The 22158-nt window shown below is 44.6% G+C and overlaps 1 protein-coding gene across 2 annotated transcripts in view; it reads right to left on the bottom strand.

Annotated features, from left to right (window-relative positions):
- Nucleotides 1–22158, bottom strand: part of SRD5A1 (steroid 5 alpha-reductase 1) — a 77339-nt gene that overhangs the window by 5713 nt on the left and 49468 nt on the right. The window contains exon 7 of one of the 2 annotated variants that reach the window (XR_003237862.2): nt 9275–11897. The exons of the other annotated variant lie outside the window; for it this stretch is intronic. The gene's annotated coding sequence lies outside the window, so the exon portion shown is untranslated. Of the gene's footprint in view, nt 1–9274; nt 11898–22158 lie in introns of those variants that run through there. 2 annotated transcript variants of the gene reach the window in all.

Here is a 22158-nt window from a genome sequence, read left to right as displayed (position 1 = left end):
GATCCCATATGGAGGAGGGAAGAGCTGCCAGCTTCCCACCCAGGAGCTTGGGGTGGATGCCTTAGGTGGTGGAGCACAGGAGCCACTGCCTTAGCCACTGCCTTAGCCACTGCCTTAGAATAACATGGATCTATTCTAAAAGCACCACAGGACACTTGACATGTGGCACGTGTCTTACTGTGTGACCTGCATTCCATTTATAGGACCAGCGTTTCCTCATGCATATATACACACGTACACATATATAAATGGATGTGAATCTGGGGTGTAAGAGACAAACCTGAATGTGACACAGGAATGTTCCCGTTTCTCACTTATCATTCTTACCTACTGAAGGCCCCCTCACTTCCTGATTCCCCTTGCTCCTTGGCTGTAACCTTTAGGACTAGACCACAAGGCGCACTTCTTGTCTATGTTATACTCCAGATCCTCTACCTCCACCACCCGACACCTGACACCTGCAGCTGAGTGGTCCCTGGGCTGCCGTGCCCCCTCCCACCGAGGTCATTGGGAAGCCTTTCTGGGTACCGGAGCCCGACGGTCTGGCCTGTGGACTTTGCTGAAATTTCCCTGTTTTGGGACTTGAATCAGGGCACACAGCACATTCCCAAACCCAGATCTGCTTCTTTGGTCAGGAATGGGGACCGTGGAGCCAGTTTTCTTTGCAATGGCTCTGCCATTTCCTGACTGTGAGGTCTCCGGCACGCTGATTAACCTCTGTGACCTCAGTTTGCTCATCTGCAGAATGAGGACAAGAATTGTAACTTAGGCTTCAGATAGAATGACGATTAAGAGGACCAGCACACAAGACGTATTTGCCAGAGAACCGGTGAGTTGCACCTGCCCCATGTGGGCTCATGATGCCATCTCTCTGAGGTTCTTAGAGAAACTGGAATTTCCTTTGCAAGTTTGTCTCAGCAGGTCTGTCCTCTAATGAAGGGAAGATGTGGCCCAGGGAGCACTGTTCCCCGCTTCCTGCTCTTGGGCAGGCTCCAGATTTCCCTGTTGATGGAAGGGAACAGCTCACTGCTCCCCACTCTAATGAACTCATTAATTTTTCTATTTCTCTAACTATTCTTGGTTCCCAGATGAACCTTGGCATGAGTGTTTGGTTCCATCATATAAACTGGGGTGGGTCAGCTGGAGGCATCTCTCTTTGCAGTCTTCACTAAGCCATCCCTGGAGTCACCAGCTTCTGAACTTGACATTCAGCAACCAGAGGGAAGATCCGTCTCAGGACACACAGATAGGTAGGTGACTGTCTTTAACAGGCCAGGGCACCTGCAGGACGCTGAGCGAGCAATCGAAATGGGGTTTACATTCTCTAACAGGTCCTTATGTGTGTCTGTGAAGAACGAACTGGGCTGCAGGGTGCCCGTTGAGGCAGGGCACCAGTTCTACGGGAAGGGACATGGACACCAGTACCAGGGTGGTGGGGTTCCAGGGGACCCAGAGGCCGATTTGTCATCTGAAGGTAGAGTCATCAGGGTCACCTGGGTCGTGAGCCGAAAGGGAAGGGCAAAAAGCAGGTCTCAGTTTGGTGGCCCGAGTGAGGCATGGACCAAGTCTTCTCCCCAGATGGAGCACCCCGGTGGTTGGGGGAGGCAGGAAGCGTTCCCTTTTGGAAACATAAGGTTTGAGATGTCCAGGATGCAGTGGGACACCCACGGCCTGCATTGAGTAGAGAAGATGGTCTGGCCAGGTGTGCCTGGGAGCCAACCCTGCCCTGCTGGGGGACAGGACCAGGAGCAGGTGGGGGCAGGTGAGGGCAGGTGAGGGGCCAGTATGGACAGAAGAAGACAGGGTGGGGCCAGCCCAGGAGAGCACAGGCGCCTGTCATTTGTCTTTGTGAATCAGTTACATGCCATTTTAAACCTGCTTGAATTTCCGACTAGAGTTGATGAGTGTTGTTATTTTTCAAGGCCGTATTCAATAAAATATTTGGGTAATTACTACACTCAGGAAACTGGCTCAAGTCCACCAAGACCTAAAAATAGCAAGTTTCAGGACCTGTGGATTCTTTTCTCATGACAGCGAGGTTTCTCAGCCCAGCCAGGCAAGGGGGGGGGGGGGGAGGGGAGTTGCAGGCCCCCAGGCAGGCACAGTCCGAGACTGGCTGGCAGGGAGCTTTCCAGTGAATTCCTTCCGCGCTGCCAGAAAAACAGATGGAGGCGCTGACTGTCTGCAGCCCTCGATGGGCTGGGGGGGGGGGGGAGGGGGGGCGGGGGAGGAAGTGCTCCTGGCAGTGTCTCCTTCCTTCTGAGCCTGAGGTGAGGAGGTGAGTGAGCCGGGTCCCCCGGCAGGACGAGGCCAGAGCCTCCTCCCTCCTCCTCCTTCCCCCGCTTCCCCTCCCTCCTCCTCCCTCCTCCCCCCTCCCCCCCCCCCCGTGATCCCGTAAAGAGGGCGGATCCGCAGCAGAAAGAAGGGGGGGGAGAAGCGGGGAAGGGGGGGGAGAGAAGCGGGGAAGGGGGGGGGAGAAGCGGGGAAGGGGGGGGAAGCGGGGGAAGGGGGGGGGAGAAGCGGGGAAGGGGGGGGGAGAAGCGGGGAAGGGGGGGGGAAGCGGGGAAGGGGGGGGGGAGAAGCGGGGAAGGGGGGAGAAGCGGGGAAGGGGGGTGGCCCGTCTGTAACAACGCCGGCAGGGGATCCGTTTCCGAGGCCGAGGATTCCAGATGCTCCGGTGCCTGTTTAAACAGATCGCCCTGAAAACGGCGTGTGTTTCGCACCCGAGAAGACGCGGTAAGTACTGGTGTCTGAGAAGGCCGGCGGGGAGGCTCCCCTCTCTGCCCTCGTCCATTCATTCGTTTCCTTGACTTGGGAGAATTGGGAGAGTGTTTCACTTCAGCCTCACCTCCCGGGAATGGGGATCCGAGCCCTGGCGCCCAGCCCCGAGGCCCGCCGCGGGAGGCGCTAGGTACCCACGGGTGACTCACTGGAGCCAGCCGCCGGCACCCTCCCCTCGCGCACCCTCCCCTCGCGCACCCTCCCCGCCCTCCCTCCCCCCGCCTGCACCCTCCCCGCCCTGCACCCTCCCCCCGCCCTCCCCCTCCCCCCGCCTGCACCCTCCCCGCCCTCCCCTCCCCCGCCTGCACCCTCCCCTCGCGCACCCTCCCCGCCCTCCCTCCCCCCGCCTGCACCCTCCCCGCCCTCCCCTCCCCCGCCTGCACCCTCCCCCTCGCGCACCCTCCCCGCCCTCCCTCCCCCCCGCCTGCACCCTCCCCGCCCTCCCCTCCCCCGCCTGCACCCCTCCCCGCCCTCCCCCTCCCCCGCATGCACCCTCCCCGCCCTCCCCCTCCCCCGCATGCACCCTCCCCACCCCGCCTGGGTGATTCACGGAGGAACAGGGGGCGTCTCTGGACCCCTGCATCCCAGGGCCAAGCAGCGACTAGGTCTTGTAAAAGCACCAGAAAACGCAACGGATAAATCATCGCACACTCCGTCTGAAACTAAGTACGCACTAGATGTCGGCTAATTGAATTTAAATTTTAAAAAATAAATAAATAAAAGAATCAGAAGAGTCCCAAAGTATTCACACTCGCAATGCCCCAGACAGATGACAGACAGAACGGAGGAATCTGAAGACAAAAAGCACGTTGGAATCTGTAAACATTTTTTTTTTTAATTTATGATAGTCACAGAGAGAGGGGCAGAGGGAGAAGCAGGCTCCATGCACCGGGAGCCCGACGTGGGATTCGATCCCGGGTCTCCAACATCCCGCCCTGGCCAAAGGCAGGTGCCAAACCGCTGCTCCACCCAGGGATGCCAGAATCTGCAAACATTTCAAGAGTCTGTGCTCCATCCCCGGGCGGGGCGGCGGGGGCGGGGGGGGGGGGGGGGGGGGGGGGGGGGGCGGCGAGCCAGCCACTGACCAGGAGACTTCAACTAAGGGACCCCACAGAGGTTGTCGCACTGGTCTGGAAATAGAAGCACCTCCCAAGTAAAAATTAAAAGATTGAACTGGGTCGCTTAATGAGTCAAATAATGTTTTATAACTCAATACAATTGCTGACACATTTGATTATCTGGGTGCTAAAACTTTTGAAGAAAATGTCACTTTGGGTAAAAGGAAATATTCAATTTATTTTATCTTACTCTCTGGCTCAATCAAATCATATTTCTAAAATTCACTTCCATTTTTTTTTGTAATGAAGTGTCTGCTTTATTAATTGGAACACTACATCCTATCGCACAATTAGAGTCGGCTAAGCTTCTTTACCAAAAAAGCTGGCTCTTTCTAGGACAATGCACCCGGCCTATTTTAGAGACACAGAACATAGTACATGTTTTCCACAGAGTACACAGCTGTTGGAGGGGGGGTGAGAAGAGCTTTCACCTCGTTCTTTTACCACTGATTTCTAAGAACAAGTTCATGAAACTTGAAGTGTCAAAAGAAATATATGCATGAACACTGTGATTATGTTAGTAGTTAGTTAATAGAGCTTGATTGGTGATGGGCAGATGAATCCATTTCATGTCTAAACAATGAAATGGCAAACCAGCTGGTGGCCCAAGCCATTGACCAAGTCAAGAGTGTTTTTCAAATTATTTGGCGGGGGAAATAGAAAGAGCTGTTCAAAGGCATCTTATTTGCAGAATGCCCAAAGCCAACAAAACATGCCAGCCAGGCAAAGGCATTTCCAGAATTTGAGATTTGAAACTAGCTGTGAACTATTATTGCCAACACTGGTACATTCTTTATAGTGTATTGGTTAGTTCTTAAAAGGTAGAAAAGTTTAAATTCAGATTGGGCTAGCTTAGGACCCAGTCTCCTGATGTCTAAAATGTGACACATAATTTCATAGGAGAAAAGATATTTATGGTAAATTTAAGCCCAGCACTGGAAAACATTTTATACATTTGTGAGGTTTGGTTTGGATTTTTTTTTTTTTAATGAGAGGCTAATTTGAGAGAAAAATATGTATACTATTTTCAACTAGTGAGGCATGATACATAAAACAATAGTTTGATACATAAAACAACAGTTAGTATAATATGTTAAGAATGAAGAGGACACCGGGCTGGCTCAGTCAGTGGAGCCTGCGACTCAATATCAGGGTTGTGGGTTCAAGCCCCATGTTGGGTGTAGAAATTACTTATAAATAAATAAACAAACAAATAAATAATAAAAGTAGAACAAAATATGGCCCAAACTTTAAGAACAATGATCAACCAAAGCAAAGAGAATTATTTTTAGGATAATTTTTCTGTGAGTCATGCTTAACATTTCTTCCCCCAGTCACATACATGTATTTCTACCATCTGCCTTTATATCCTACATTTAAAACTTTGATGCATTATGAATTGATTTTCCCGTAAAATGTGAGATAGGAAATCTACTTTTTTTCAAATAGTCAATAAGTCCAATGACTATTTCTCTAATTATTGAATTATGACATATTAAATCTTATGACAAATTAAATCATATTAAAACACTTGAGTGTGTTTCTAAAGTTTCCTTCTACTCCAGTCATTATTGGTCGTCAATCAATTCGTTGACCAGAAAAATACCATTTTAATTATTAGATTATAAGTTGATCTGTTTAATGTCTGACAAGGGGGTGGTGTGGGTTTCCCTCCTCCAAAATTGAATGTTATTTTATAAGAAACAAATTATTGCGTGTATTCCAGTAAATGTGTTATTCTTGTAAATCTTAGAATAATTTTCTCAAGGTTAAAAAATAGAATTCTATGGGCAGCCCAGGTGGCTCAGCGGTTTAGCGCCGCCTTCAGGCCAGGGTATGATCCTGGAGTCCCAGGATCGAGTCCCACATCAGGCTCCCTGCATGGAGCCTGCTTCTCCCTCTGCCTGTGTCTCTGCCTCTCTCTCATTCTCTCTCTCTCTCTGTGTCTCTCATGAATAAATAAATAAAATCTTTAAAAAAAAATAGAATTCTACAGATTAACTGCAGTTAATTCTACAGTTAACTGAAGTTAATTCTACAGTTAACTGCATTAACTATTACATTTTTAGGTTCTATAATTTAGTTCTATTGAAGTATATTAAACATATATAAAAATTAATATGTCTTCCTATGCAGAAGGATATTATGTCACTTATTCAGAAATTTGTGTCTCTCGGTAAATATTATTAGTGACTTCACAGAGACTCTGCATATTATTTTTAAATTAATTGCTGGTATCTTTATTTTTTTATTAAAAACATAGAGGTGATTTTTTTAAACTTCCCTTGTTATTGTTTTTATGTCAGAAAGATAATGATTTCTGTATGTTGGCTTGCTAACTGGCCACTCTATTTGAGTTTGTTATTAATTAGAGCAGTTTAGGGAGCTGTTTCCCTTGGGCTCTTCAGGTAGACAATCAAATTGTCTGTAAAGATAGATAATACTGCTTACTATTTTGCAGTAAGCAGCTACATGTTTCTCACATCTTCATTGTTTAAAATTTCAAATCAGGGATCCCTGGGTGGCGCAGCGGTTTGGCGCCTGCCTTTGGCCCAGGGCGCGATCCTGGAGACCCGGGATTGAATCCCACGTCGGGCTCCCGGTGCATGGAGCCTGCTTCTCCCTCTGCCTGTGTCTCTGCCTCTCTCTATCTCCCTGTGACTATCATAAATAAATAAAAATTAAAAAAAAAAAGATTTTAAAATTTCAAATCAATAACAAACCATTTGACTGATTGCTGGTGGTTTTAACATTCTTGATTTCAACAGAGTACCCATATTTTTAAATTGCTAGATACACTTTCATTGATGATTTCCCAATAGGTTGTTAGATTATAAGAAAATTACGTTATATTCCTAGTTCTAGAAGTTTTTTTAAAATTCAGAGATGAATATTATCAAATATTCATTTTAAAAATATTTATCAAGAAAGCCTATAGCCTTTCCCCCTTGGTCTGTTTATTCATTCAAGAATCATAAAATGGCTTCATTTATGTTAACTTATTTTTACATTCCAGCAATAAGATAGACTGGATGGATTATTACTGGAATAGACTACTAGACAATATACATTAATTTTTTATTAAAGTTTTTGCATCTGTGAGTCTTGGGTAGTTTAAACAGTAGCATTTATTCCCTAAAGATTTCATGATAATGATTTGTAAAATTATCTGGTTACAACAACATTATTGATAACTTCTAAAATTTTCCAGAGCTCTTTCCCAGGTTCGTATTTATCATATCCTCTTGAGTTATTTGCATCTTTCTAGCAATACATCAGTGTTTTCAAGTTTATATAGCACAAAGCTGTGTTTCTACCAATTTCTTATTTGTATTTCTGAGTAGTTTCACAGTTTTTATTTTTAAAGATTTTATTTATTTATTCATGAAAGACACAGAGAGAGAGAGGCAGAGACACAGGCAGAGGGAGAAGCAGGCTCCACACAGGGAGCCTGATACAGGACTTGATTCCTGGTCTCCAAGATCACACCTTGGGCCGAAGGCGGCGCTAAACCGCTGAGCCACCCAGGGATTCACCTCACAGTTAGTTTTTAAGCACTGTTGTTGGGTAATTGAAGATTCATTAAAGTTATATAATCATTCTAAACTGTATGATATAACAGTATAAAATGACCTCCTATGTTCCATTCAATCCTCTTTGTCTTGTATGTAAGTCAGCATTCTATCAGAAAAACAGAGCTGCAGTTAGTACTATCGGAATAAGGGATTTATCCTAGGAATTAGGGTTTACAGGTGTGGGAGGAGCTCAGGGAATGAAGGTCTAGAGAGGGAAGGGGAGGATCAGAGAAGCTATTCACCAGCTGACCTGAAGCCCCAGAGCTAGTGACATAAAGGAGCTTGCAGGTCTAGTCTCCACAATGGGACCATAAAGGGTGGTGCCCATAGTGAAATCCAGGGAGACTTCTGCCTCAAGGGAGATACTACCTCTGAGTACCATCATGTTGGTCCACACAGGACCAACACAGGTGTCTGGTGCTGGCCTAGGGACATGTTTGGTGAGCAGGGCCAGCAGTCAGGAGGATGAGTTAGACCCAGAGTAGAGGAGAATAAAGATAGTGAGGTTCTACCAGTTGTCTCTACATTTGTCTGTCACTATAGCTGACCATGACAACCTAAGATTAATGACTTCTGCTTCTAAGTCTGAGTGTTCCCACCTTCCAATTTTTTTTGCATTTCTTCTTTCAACTTGAAAAAGAACCATACAGAAAAGGGTATTCTGGGAATTGTAGTTTCATTAGTCTTCACCCAGTTTACATAATAGAAACCAACATACGTTGAGTTAGTTTGGTATTAATTTATAATCACTATTTTCATTTTGATATATTTTCCCAAGATCCTCTGAAGCATGCTTTGATACTTGTTTAAACAGAGTCTTTAAATTTTAGAATAAAAATTTCTCTACGTAACCACTATAAGAATATTGCAAGAGTGTGTAACCAATATTAATGTGGGGAACACAAAATGATGCAAATATTTGATTAATTCATAAGAAGTCATGAAAAGAGAAAAAAGGAACATAAAGCAGGAAAATGGGATAACAGGCAAATAGTGAGATGGTAGATATAAACACAACTGTGTCAGGAATTAGATTAAACATAAACAGCCTAGATATTCCTTGAAAAAGATGAAGACTGTGACTCATAGCTTTTAAAACCCAACAATAGACTGTTTACAAGAAACAGACTTTTTTTTCTTTTCTTTTCTTTTCTTTTCTTTATTAATAAATTAATTTTTATTGGTGTTCAATTTACCAACATACAGAATAACACCCAGTGCTCATCCCGTCAAGTGTCCCCCTCAGTGCCCGTCACCCATTTCCCCCCCACCCCCCGCCCTCCTCCCCTTCCACCACCCCTAGTTCGTTTCCCAGAGTTAGGAGTCTTTATGAAGAAACAGACTTAAAACATCAAGACCCAGGAAGGTTAAATGTAAAAGGATGGAGAATGGTATGCCAGGTAGACCAAACCAAATGAAGTTGATATACTTACACTGATGCCAGACAAAGTCAACTTTAAGGCAAGAGTGTCACTAGAGATAAACTTCTGAACATGATAAAGGGGTCAATCTGCTAAGAAGATTCAGAAGTCTTCATCTATGCATCTAATAATAGAGTTTCAAAACAAATGTAAAGCAAAATTGACAAGACATAGAGGATAGATGAATCATAATGATAGATCTTAACACATTTCAGATTTGAGGCCAGCATAACATTATTACCAAAACCCATCAAGGATGTCACAGAGAGTAAAATGGTGGGCCAGTCTTTCTTCTGAATGTAGATGCAAAAATCTTAGATAAAATATAAGTGAAATTTAGCTATACACAAAAATAATAATACATCAGGTAAAATTTGGGTTTATAACAATGTAAGATTTATTTAACACTAAAAGTCTGTGTAACTTGCCACATTTACGTCAAGAGGGTAGAAATCTTATCTAGATAGATGCTGAAACATAAAACATTGTATGAGATTGAATGCATTAAGAGTTTATTTATTTATTTACTTATTTATTTGAGAGAGAGAAAAGTTGAGTGCATGCATAAGCAGGGGGAGGAGGAGAAGGAGAGGGACAAGCAGACTTCTGAACTGAGCATGGAGCCTGGAACCTGACATGGGCTCAATCTTAAGATGCTGAGATCATGACCTGAGCAGAAATTGAGAGTCAGACCCTTAACCAACTGAGACACCCAGGGATTTAATGCATTTTTAAAAACGCAAAAACTCTTGAAAATCAGGAATAGAATGGTCCATTTTTAATCTAATGCTAAACATAAACAAAAACTTTAAGGAAACCTCTTAATGGTGGAATATTGAAACTTTTCCCAGATATCAGGAATGAGTCAATGATGTCCATGTCACACAATTCACCATTATATTGTAGGTCCAATGCACATGACAAGCCAAGAAAAAAAAGGCAAAAGAATTATAAAGAAATAAAACTCATTAGTTGCCGAGGACATGACTGTGTACCTGGATAAGCCAAAGAGATCTACAGAAAGTATTCACATTAATAAATTTAGAGAAGTTACTGAATACAAAGCCAATATACCAAAAAAATCAGTTGTATTTCTAAATACCAGCAATAAACAAGAGAACATGAAATTTCAAAAATACATCCTTTACAATAGTATAAAAATCAAACATCTAGAAATAGATATATCAAAATATATGCAAGACCTTTACTTGAAAGCTACAAGGCGTCCTTAGGAGAAATAAAGAAGAGTTCTTTGAGTGGAGGGCATATCATCTCCATAGATTGGAAAGCTAGCATTGTAAGGATGCCAGTTCTCTCAGATTGATCTGTGGGTTGAACCCAGTCCTAAGCAAAATTCCAGCACCATGAAGCTTGGCAAGCTGATTCCAAAAATGGAAATACAAAGTGCTAAAATAGCCAAGAGAATCTTGAATTAGAACAAAGTTGGCTTCCTTCTGCTCTTAGACACTTCCTTCAACTTCTAACCTAGGCACATCAGCTTTTTGTAGGCACCACTCATAAAGAGCACATGCCTGTATTTTATTTTAAGGAACTTTCTTTTTTTTTTAAATTTTTTATTTATTTATGATAGTCACAGAGAGAGAGAGAGAGAGAGGCAGAGACACAGGCGGAGGGAGAAGCAGGCTCCATGCACCGGGAGCCTGATGTGGGATTCGATCCCGGGTCTCCAGGATCGCGCCCTGGGCCAAAGGCAGGCGCCAAACCGCTGCGCCACCCAGGGATCCCTTTAAGGAACTTTCTGAAAGTTTTCTTTCTTACTCTGGAGTATCATTTCTACGTTTTATTCTGGTTGCTACATTTTCGCTTACTTCTCTTATCTTGCTCTTTGGGTTTATCTTCTACTTCTTTGTTGTTTCTTCATTTTTATGCATTTTATTTTATTTTATTGCTGGTGTGGAGGAGGTGCTTTATAATATTCCCTGGCTTTTAATTCTAGCAATGGATTATATTGATTATTTTTGATATAAGCTTATGAACTAGCTTTCTCTAATTCTCAGAGTGAAGGTTTACATGTTACTTTTTCTTTAAGGTTTTATTTATTTGAGAGACAGAGAGAGAGAGAGAAGAAAAAAACCACGAACACGAGTGGGGGAAGAGAGAGAGAGAGAGAGAGAGAAGCAGACTCCTCACTGAGCAGGGAGGCCCATGCTGGGCTCTATCCCAGGACCCCGGGATCATGACCTGAGCTGAAGGCAGACACTTAACCTACTGAGCCACCCAGGTGCCCCTACATGTTACTTTCTGATTTATCATCTATTGCCACATCTCACCCACGCCTCCAAGTACACGTGGGTGCACACACACACACCAGTGATGTCAGTACAATCTTCTATCCACTTTTCCACATTTTAAATATAATCTGGCATCTTATATTCACTCATTTAATTTCACTGTTTTTTTTTTTTACGTGCTTAATCCTCTCGTTTAAGAATACATGTATTATTGACTTTCTAAGAGTCCTGTGCTCACTACCAACCATGTGTGTAACTTTGTTTTTTCAAGCCTCAGCTTTTTACATCTTAGCTGGGAGAAACACATCTTCAACTAACTCACTTCAGTGCTTTGTTCCAGGAAAACTTGAGTCTTTACTATACTTTGAAAAAGCATATTACAGGTTGTTTTGGCCACTTCCATTGGCTACAAGTTTAAGTGGGATAAAGTAAAAAAGACATGAAATAATAGAAAATGTCTGAAAGTATTACAAAATTTTTCAAGAGAGAACATCTTAAAAGAAAAATAATTAGAGGAAACTGGTCCTTCCAGATATCAAATAGTATTGTAAGAGTACAGTATTCCCCCATAGATAGTACATTGAACAGTATAACATATTCCAACAGTATAGTACCCCCAGAATCTTGTGCCTAGTAGGTTAATAAGCAAGATAGCGAACACCAAAACAGAGCTAGGCAGATGTAGAGTCTAGTGAATGTAAGGATGTGGTATTTCAAATATCCGAGGAAAAGATGAAGTATCGGCTTTTCCTAGAAAAAAAAAGATAATAATGTGGCTTTGAAGCAAAGAGTTCTCAAATTTCATAAACATCAATGCAGGCAGCTCTGTGTTTGGTCCCTGAGAGGCAGGTGCATTAGAGTTACAGCAGACACTTACCTGAGCCTGTTGTGGTGTGATTGTATGTGCAAGAGTGTGTGTGTGCCTGTGGTGGCATGAATATATGTGTAAGTGAATGTGTGTTGCGGGTGTGGAATGAATGTGTATGAGTAAATGTGTGGTGTCTGTGTGTGTGAGTGCGTGCATATGAGTGAATTGTGGTGTGTGTGTGAGAGTGTGTATGAGTGAATGTGTGAGTGGATGTGTCATGTGAGTGTGTGTGGGTGAATGAGTGGTGTGTGTGTGTAGGTGCAGGTGAGTGAATGTGTGGTGTGTGTGTGAGTGAATGTGTGTGAATGAATTGTGTGCTGTATGTGTGGTGTGTGTGTCAGGGGATGCAGTTGTGCGTGGGAGGGTAGGAAACAGCACCATTGGAGAAGCATCTTATTTTTATAAAGTGGGAACAGAGGTGGCGAAGGGAAGACCAGATGCCACCGGGGCCTGAACAGTGTGGGCAGTGGTCTGTGAAGGCCTTTCCGCAGTGTCCCCGCCACTCCCACCTCCACGGTAGGAGCGTCCCTATTTCACAGGTAAGACAGTGAGGCTCAGGGGTTAAATACCCTTCCCAAGATTCCAATCTTGGGCATCTGAGTCCAGAGCCTGCTCCTTGCCCACTTGGCATGGCCTCCGTGTGGGCTGTGAGCCACCCTGCCCCGGGAGTGGCCCTCACTGCCCAGCTGTGCTGAGTGTGCAGATGAATGCCACAGAGGATAGCGCTTACAAATGAAGGTCACACTTTCATCCCTTACCTGCACTTCAGTCGTTAGACTGTGTGGTCTGTTCTCAAGTGGACTCACGTATAATAGCAATTCTCTTGGACTTGGCTTTTCTGATCTGTCTTGAGTCTGTAATGCAGTTTTATTGGGGGGCCTTTCCTGGTCATAGACCCAGTCTCACTGCCCATGTGTTAGAGCACCTCTCTGGACACAGGAAACAGTTCTGCTTTTCAGAATGGCTATGTGAGAGCAGCACAGACCAACTTCCAGCTTATAATTAGAGATTCCCAGGGAAAAAGAAAGAAAGAAAGAAGAAAGAAAGAAAAGAGAATGTCTGCTCTCCTAGAAGAAATCTGGTCATCTGTTGGTATTCAGTGTTGGTTGACCTTGGCCATTCTCTTTATACACACCAGGGCTTGAGCAGGGCAGCTGGGGACAGGACAGGACAGCCCAGGAGGTTTATGTGTAGCCCTGGCCCTTTATATGAACATCTTAATGTCCATCAGGATTCTAACACAGAGCCAAAGTCAAGAATCCCCAAGCCTTCATACCAGCTTCCCTCCTCCATCAAGACACAAGCATGGTAACACTGCTGGGCTGGCAGCAAGAGATGGAACTGCCAGGAAGAACGAGGCCCTTGCAAATTGGAAATTTAATTTGGTGGGAATAGTTGGGCCAAGTGTTGAATGCACTTGTCAGGCTCATCTGGCCTGGGGGACAATGGGGGGGGGGAGGGGTACAAGAGGCTGACCTTGAGGACAGAAAGGAATTCCTATCAAAACTACCTGACCAAGAAAACATCCAGGCCTGCAGCCCTGTCAAAGATCGTAGCAACTAGCAACCAGGAAGGTGAAGATAGCTTCTAGGTTAAACCTATACCAGAGAGTCCCTATATTTCTATCAAGCCCAACCCTTTCCTGGGCCCTGCAGATCTGGCCTGGGTACCTCCCCAGCCCATTCAGCCCCTCCGACCTCCCACCCACCCACCCAACTGCAGCCACTTTGGCCTCCTGGCAATGCTTGGAGCTCCTAATTCCTTCCTCTGGAAGGCTCCCCGCCCCCTGCCATGGCTGACTCCTCACCTGTCCCCCCTTTACCTTAATATCACCTTCTTGGAGAGACAGTGGTAGATGCCTCCACCACTTACCTCCCCATCTAGAGAAGTGCTGTGGGCTGAGTGAGGTCCCCCCAAATCCTTATGTTGAACCCTAACCACAGAAGATCAGAATATGACTATATTTGGAAGTAGGGCCTTTAAAGAGGGGATTCAGTTAAAATGAGGCCATCAGAGTGGGCCCTAATCTGACAGAACTGGTGTCCTAGAAGATTAGGGCACACAGACAGACACATGGCATGATGGCACAGACAAAAGACCAGGCATGGCCACAGTGCAAAGGTGGCCATCTGCACACCAAGGAGAGAGGCCTCAGGAGAAACTGCACCTGTCTACACTCTGATCTTGAACTTCCAGTCTGCAGAGCTGGGAAGACATAAATGATAAAGAAAACAAAGGTAGGAGAAATGTAGCCAAAAATGAATCATCTTACGTGTGGCCCCTGCTGCACATCTGATACACACAGGACGTGGCTTTGCCTAAGGGTCCCATGACTAGTGTTTCACCAGATAATGAAAGGTAACCTTATCTGGACAATAGCTAGCTTTCTAAGTCCTATGAACCTCACTTTCAGCAGATACCGATTCCTTAGAGACTTCATTCTCCCTATGCCCCCACTGAGAAGTCCAGAATCCACTCCTCTCAATCCCAGGGCAGCTCTTTCTGGCCACAGCTCCTGGCCCTGTGCTATAACGAAGGCACCTTCCTGCACTAAAAATGTCTCAAGAATTCTTTCTTGGCCATTTGCTCCCTGACCCCACATCATATTTTGGCACCCAAAGCGAGGCCTGTCTTATCTGGGCCTGGAGCCACAGGGCAAAGTTGGTGAGTTACTCCCTCTTTTCTTTTACTTTTGCTTCAAGGGGCTTTTCAAGGAGTACAGTCTTCTTGGAACACGTTCACACAGATCGCTCAGGCTGCGATCCTCTAGTCCAGGGCTACTCTACAGGGAGGAACAAAAGCCTATTCTTAGCTGGAAGCTAGTACCCTGATCAGGATGACCCTGACCAGGATACAAAGGTGTCCATCTTGGGCATGAGACAGCCACCTAAGTCACTAGGACAGCTGCCAACCTGAAGACTCCCATGTGAGGTTTCCTCCACATTGCTCTAATGTAATCCCTTCCACATTTCTGGTGTGACTGCTTCTGGCCATGGGAGATCTGTTTGGAGCCAGTGGAAACCAATACCCAATTGAATTAAAACCCAACCAGGGACCCATTTCCAAGGGAGGTTGGCTGTGAAAGACTCCATGTGTGGGAATGTCGTTTAGAATTTGATGGCTTTCTATCTTTATTGTTTCTGTCAATGTCCTCTACTAACTACTTACAACATTGGGCAATTTCCCCCTGTAAAACTGTTCTGGGGTTTTCCATGGGTTAAAAACAGTGGGTTCTTCTTGGCACATGATATTATTTAAGTCCATTCCCTGGCACCCATTTGTAGCCTAGGATGCAATGGGGAAGTGGAGGGATGCCAGCATCCCTCCTACAAGGCAAAGTTGTGCTCATAGCAGTCTCATTGGAGGGACGCCCCCTAGGTGCTTTGACACTAGGAACCTCTGATATATCCTGCATGGGACTCCACCTGGAAGTCAAGAGTGGGGATTTTCGTGATAGCGGACCTTCTCTACTTTTCTAGGAACATGGGGTCTTCAGTCCCCAAGGACTCTCCTTTGGGATGCCTTTTAACGCACTGGGATCAATTCAGGTTGCAAGATTTAAGAAAGAAAAGCCTGATCTTCTGTAACACTTCATGGCCTTGGTACTCTTAGGAGATGAGGAAAAATGGCCCATGAATGGGACATTAAACTTGAATCTGATCTATCAACTAAATCTCTTCTGCAGGAAACAGGATAAATAGATGGAGATACTCTATGTCCAGGCTTTCATGGTCATAAAACAGGACCCCAATATAAGGACCTCTTGCAGAATGTGTTTGGCCACTCACCAGGCAAATAACTCCCCTCCTGACATATTGGATGCTGATTGTCTAAATAGGCCCATTCTTTCCTAATATACTTAGGCTACCAGAGGAATCACACACCTCTCCACATTAAGAGGACATTGATACTGTCACTATCCCTCCTCCTTACAAGCCTCAAAACCCCTCTGCTCCCAGCCCAACTGGACATACCAGGAGCAGAGCTCCCTATCTCCTGGAGAAATGGGCAGTATCAGAGTCCATGTCCCATTCTCCATGGCAGACTTGGATCAGATTAAACAACTGTTAGGTCTATGTTCTGAGAACCTTTCTCAATTTATTGAAGGCTTTCAGCAAGTATCCAGTGAAATCCATTAGGTTTCATTTGACCTGACAAGATTTATATATATACTACTAATATATATATAACACTAACTACTAATATATATATTATATATATATAACATATATGTGTATTAGAAAAGAACCATATCTGGACAGGGGCTTGAGTTTGGGGACCAACTAGCCAGAAGAGACAGAGAATGTTTTCTGGTAGGGGGCACTGTTGTCCCAATTACCAAGCCACACTGCACCTATCAGGAAAATGTAGGGAGAGAGGGGATCATATGATTACTTCTTAAAAGCTTGTCTAATAGAAGGAATAGAAAAGGATTCTCCCAAACTGTAAACTTTACCAAAATTCAGAAAGTCCCTCAAATTGCTGGTGAAAATCCAGCTCTGTTTCAAAGTCACTTAATAGAAGCTATCTGTACACAAACCCAGACCGACTACACCTGAGGGAGGAACTGTTATAAACATGCACTATATAAATCAGTCAGCACATGACATCTGCTGAAATTTAGTTTTCCTGGTTCTTTCATCTTGTTCCACTCCTTTCCTTGGATGAGACTTAATATATAAACTGGGAACCAGGTTTACTCTTACTAAAGAAGAGTATGGCTTGTTCTCTTTGACACCCAGAGAACCAAAGCCTGATATCATCTCTAATGTCTGGAAGGTAGCAAATACCCACAGTCTGGAATTGTATGTCCCAGGATGGGCTCTTAAGGCCCAACCAGTTAAAGTGACCTTAAAGGACCCAACCATTATACCTCATAAGAGACAGTATCCCTTAAAACCAGAGGTAAAATAAAAGCTGGGTTACAACCACTTGTTGACAAGTTTCTCCAACATGGTAGTTGAAGACCTTGTCAATCTCCTTATAACACTCCGATTTTACCAGTAAAGAAGCCAAATGGGGAATATTGAATGGCATAAGACTTAAGGGCACTAATGAGGCAGTGGTCCCTATTCATTCTGTAGTGCAAATCCATATACTATTCTTACCCAGCTCTCTGGAGATGCTAGCTAGTTTACAGTACTTGATTAAAAAGATGCCTTGTTTTGCATCCTTCTAAGTGAAGAAACACTATTTGCTTTTGAATGAGCCCCACCTACAAGCCCGTAGGCCCCTCCATTAACCTGGCCAGACTTGCCTAGGGATTTAGAGACCATCTAACTAATCCGGGGCTGCTCTTAGAGAACACCTCGGGGCTGTATCCTTGCCCCAAGGGACTGTAATTCAATACGTGGATGATATTTTCATCCGTAGTCCCACAAAGGAAATGTCTGATAGCAATTCTATAACCTCACTAAATTTCTTGGCAAACAAAGGGCATCACGTCTCCCCTAAAATGACACAAGTGTCTAAACAGAAAGTATAATATTTGGGGTATGAACTAACACCAGGTCATGGAACTCTACCTACTGAGAGAATGAAGGCTCTATGAGATCTTGAGCCCCACCTGCAAAGGACTCCACGTTTTCCTAAGCATGGCAGGTTTTTGCCACTTGTGGATTCCTGGATCTGAAGCTCTTAGCCAAGCCATCATATGATTTAATTAAAGGTCCTGATGAAGAGTCTTTACTCTGGAAAAAAGCCTAGCAGACAGCCTTCAAAATATTAAAAGCTAAGCTTTTATCAGCCCCCGCTTTGGCTCTACCAAACTTAGAAAAACCTTTCCCTTCATATGCAGCAGAAAAACAAGGCCAAACTTTGGGAGTTCTGACCCCAAAATTAGGAAATGAAATGAGCCTGGTGGGCTATTCTTCAAAGTCACTTGACAATGTAGCACAAGGGTGGCTGGTTTGTTTTCCAGTGGTGGTTATGACCACCTTCCCGGTAGGAGGAGGGGACAAAACTTCCTACAGGACAGTCCCTGACTGTGATGAGTTCACATCACGTCCAAAGTGTTTTAGGAACTGAAGGCCACCAAAGGATGATCGTGAGCTGACTTACTAAATACCGGGCCATGCTTTCAGACATACCCGAGCCGATCCTCAAGACCTGCCGAACTTCAAACGCAGCTGCCCTTATGCCTGGATCTGACCATTGCACTTCTATAGACCATAATTGTTCAGAAGCTATTGATCTTGTTTATTCCAGCAGATTGTACTTGAAAGATTCTCCTATTGGTAATGCAGGTGACAACTGGTTTCCTGGTGGCAGCAGTTTCATGGTGAAGGGCAGGTGATCGTCAGTCTAAGCCAGACTATGGAGGTCACAGCCCTCCCAGCAAATACGTCTGCCCAGAAAGCAGAGCTAATAGCACTCCTTTGTATTTTACAATTCGCAAAAGGCCTCAGGATTAATCTCTATACTGACTCTAAATATGCTTTCCTGGTCCTACACACATGGGGCAATTTCGAAAGAAAGTTATAAACAAGTCATAACTCTCCCATTAAACATGGACCTGAAATAATAGCCTTTTTAGAGGCTGTACACAAACCTAACATGGCGGCTATAAGTCACCTCAGGTGACGTCAAAAGGACACGTCTAAGGAATCCAAAAGGAATCAGCTGGCAGAGCGGGTAGCCAAGCAAGCTGCACAAAACCTGCAAGTACTGAGTCCCCATACCAGTCCTGACACTGATGAAAAATAGATTCCTGGGCTACTGAGACCAAGAAATCCAGGTAGCCCGGAATGGCGATTTTCAAAAAATGTGCAAAACTGGGTTATAAATGATAGAGGAAAAGTCTCTATGTCCAAAGGCAACCGATGGAAACTAATGCAGGGTACGCATCAGGCTACTCCTGAAGGCCCTGGAACAAATGGCTGAAAACACCTTTGTTGAGATTAACTTTACCACTGCCAATCATGTGCTACCTGCACACAAGTAAATCCAGAGGGCACACCTCCCACCCTCTGCTGCCCTTAAAACCAGTCCAGATTGGGGGGACATATCCTGAGGAGGACTGGCAACTAGATTTTACACAAAGACCATCTTGTAAAGGATATAAATACTTGGTGGCCTATGTAGACATCTTTCCTGGATGGATAGAAGCCTTCCATTGCAAAACAGAAAAGGCCATTGAAGTGACAAAAAGTTTATTAAGGGAAATTACCCCCTTTGATCTGGACTCCCTCCATCTGTACAAAGTGACAATGGACCATCTTTTATTGCACAAATAACTGAGCAAATAGCTCAGGACTTAAAAAATTAACTGCTATTTGCATTCGGCCTGACATCCACAGTGTTCCAGGAAGGCGGAATCGGCCATCCACACCTTAAAACGACATCTTGCCAAAAAAACCCAAGAAATTGGGTTACTCTTTTACTGGTAGGACTTCTGAGAGTGAGAATCGCCCCAAAGGAACCAATAGGGGCAAGCCCCTCTGAATTAATATATGGCACCTGTTCTCACTGTAGAACTGTCAAGAGCTGGAGACTCTAATGCTCTGTTGAATTACTTCACTTGAGGCTGAGTTAATTCACAAATCTCTACAAAAATATGCAGACCATATCCTCCCTAAATCTGATCTGACAGTTGCTAATAATTCACCTCATCCAGACCCAGGAGACATGCTTTACTTAAAGGATTGGAAGTCTAAAACAACGGGGATTTGACTGCAAAACAAGAGCTTCCCTCCCGGGCCATATCCTGTGCCCCCTCCATCATACTATTAGAAGGCCATTCCTCGTGGACTCCTATATCAAGAACTCAACCTGTGTCTTCCCCACAGGAACCCAGTGTGCCAGCTTGCATACTTTCTCACTCCCATGAACCTGTAGAAGACCTCAGACTTCTCTTCAAATGACAATGAACATTGCACTTCTCTTTCTCATTCTCTTTTTTTCCCAATTTTTACTGATAATTCCTTCTTAAGATGGGCACAGCATTATGCTGGGCTTCAAAATCAAACAGCTTGGGGGTATAGCTCAGGGTTAGAGCATTTGACTGCAAAATCAAACAGCTTGCTGAGTGTATGTGATTCTGCCTATATTGCACCCATCTGGTCGGGCTTGGTGGGCCTCCCCGTCACAGGGCCCAAATTGGCTTTCCTTGTATACCTATGTCTCAAAGACGATCTGTGACCCAAGTTCTACTATATTTCATGATAGCTCTATCACAAAACAAAATGTTACCCTCTGGCCTATGGCCAGTACCACTTGGAATCTCCCTAGCCAAGATCAGATCTTTTCATGCTCTCAAACCATTAAGGTTCTGACTGAAGTCACTTGTCTACAAATAAATATGTACCAGGGAATGCCTATGTTATAAAGTCCAACTTATTGGTATACACAGGCTGAAATATATCAGATCGGGGGGCAATATGAACAGCTCACCCCCACAATTGGATGGCTAAGTCAAAAAGCAATTCTATGCTGGGGACAGAGAAACCATACTTATGGTACATAGGCAAACAACACTGGGCAGCTAAGGTGGGTGCCATCAGAAATATGTTCACAAATCATTGTTCTTCAGGCCATGGATTGGTTTGCCACTGATTAGATGAGGCAGCCCAGAATTAGGCAGCTGGCTCCTAATGGGACCCAATGGTTATACAGCCCTAACCTACAGCCATGGCTTCCCCCAGGCTGGATAGGTCACTGTATTCTGGATTTTGCCTCAATGCACCGATATACTCTGAAAACCATTACTAACTCAGCCAATCTTCTGAATTCAAAACAACCGTGGCCTCGTCCCACATTTCATTGGTATGACCACCTAGCACCCACCTTTGTTCCCCCTTTAGGACTGGAGGATGTCTCTTGGCACATGGAAGCCTTCAATAAGTACACAGTCAAAGCCCTAAATGACTCCCCAAATAGCACAGCCCTGCTGGATACTAAAGTAGCACGGATGAGTAAGGCTGCCCTACAAAATTGAATGGCATCTGATGTTTTGACAGCAGCACAAGGAGGTATATGTGCCTCGTGCCCAGACTCCTTCGTTGCCATAACTTAAAGTGGACAGATGATCCTTTCTACTCAAGGAGATGCATAAATGTTGTCTACCTTGGATTCAGCCTTTCAAAATTCCTACATGCGAATTCCCAACTGATCAATGTTGACACACAAGAAAGGATGTCTCTACCCCCCTCATTCAGCAAGAAAAAGTTATGCAAGATGAGACCTTCTACCCTTAACAACCTTCAAGTTTTTTTTTTTTTTTTTTTTTTTTTTTTTTACAACCTTCAAGTCTTAAGGGTCAAAATTGTTCAGTGGGGAAATGAGAAGTGCGTTGGCAGGAGAAATGTAGCCAAAACCATTTATGTGTGGCCGGCCCACTGCTGCACATCTAAGACACACAGGACGTGGCTTTGCCTAAGAGTCCCATTACTAGTGTTTCACTAAATAATGAAGGATAACCTTATCTGGACAACAGCTAGCCCTCTAAGTCCTATGAACCTCACTCTCAGCAGACACAGATTCCTCAGAGACTTCGCTCTCCCTACACCCCACTAACTGAGAAGCCCAGAATCAGCCACTCCCCTCAATCCCAGAGCAGCTCTTCCTGGCCACAGATCCTGGCCCTGTGCTATAATGAAGGCATCTTTCTGCACTGAGTACATCTCAACAACTCTTTCTAGACCATTCGCTCACCAACCCCACATCCAGGAAGGCCCATGTGCCCAGTCCACAGTGCACTGTTACGGTGGCCAACGTGACAGGCAGCCAGTCACCCTGCGAGGCCTACGTCTGAGCCCACGGATAAATTAGACTTCTAAGCACACATTTGGTTCCGTGCTCACTCTCTCCTCCAAGAACTCCACTGAACAGGGGCTGCTGTGAGGAAGGCCCTTGATAAATAACTATAGCATATTAATGAGTCATTAATTCTTCCTCAAGCAGAAAGGCTCACACTGTACGTATACACTTGGATCCCCACAGATTTGTCAGTCCTCTGGTTCCTGAACTTGTCTGCATTGATTTCTGAAAGGCACTCGGCTCGTTTAGGTGGCCTCCAACCCTCTTTCTGCCTGCAATGGATTGTCCACCTTTTTGGAAGAGTTCAGGGTCACTGCTGTTTATTTGGTGTTCGGTCACTTTCCCCCACCTTGCTCTGGTTTAAACTGCTTATACCTACAAAGGAGC

This window comes from Vulpes vulpes, chromosome 3 (assembly GCF_048418805.1).
Source record: "Vulpes vulpes isolate BD-2025 chromosome 3, VulVul3, whole genome shotgun sequence".
NCBI classification, from domain to species: Eukaryota; Metazoa; Chordata; class Mammalia; order Carnivora; family Canidae; genus Vulpes; species Vulpes vulpes.
This window is presented reverse-complemented; position numbering and strand designations above follow the sequence as displayed.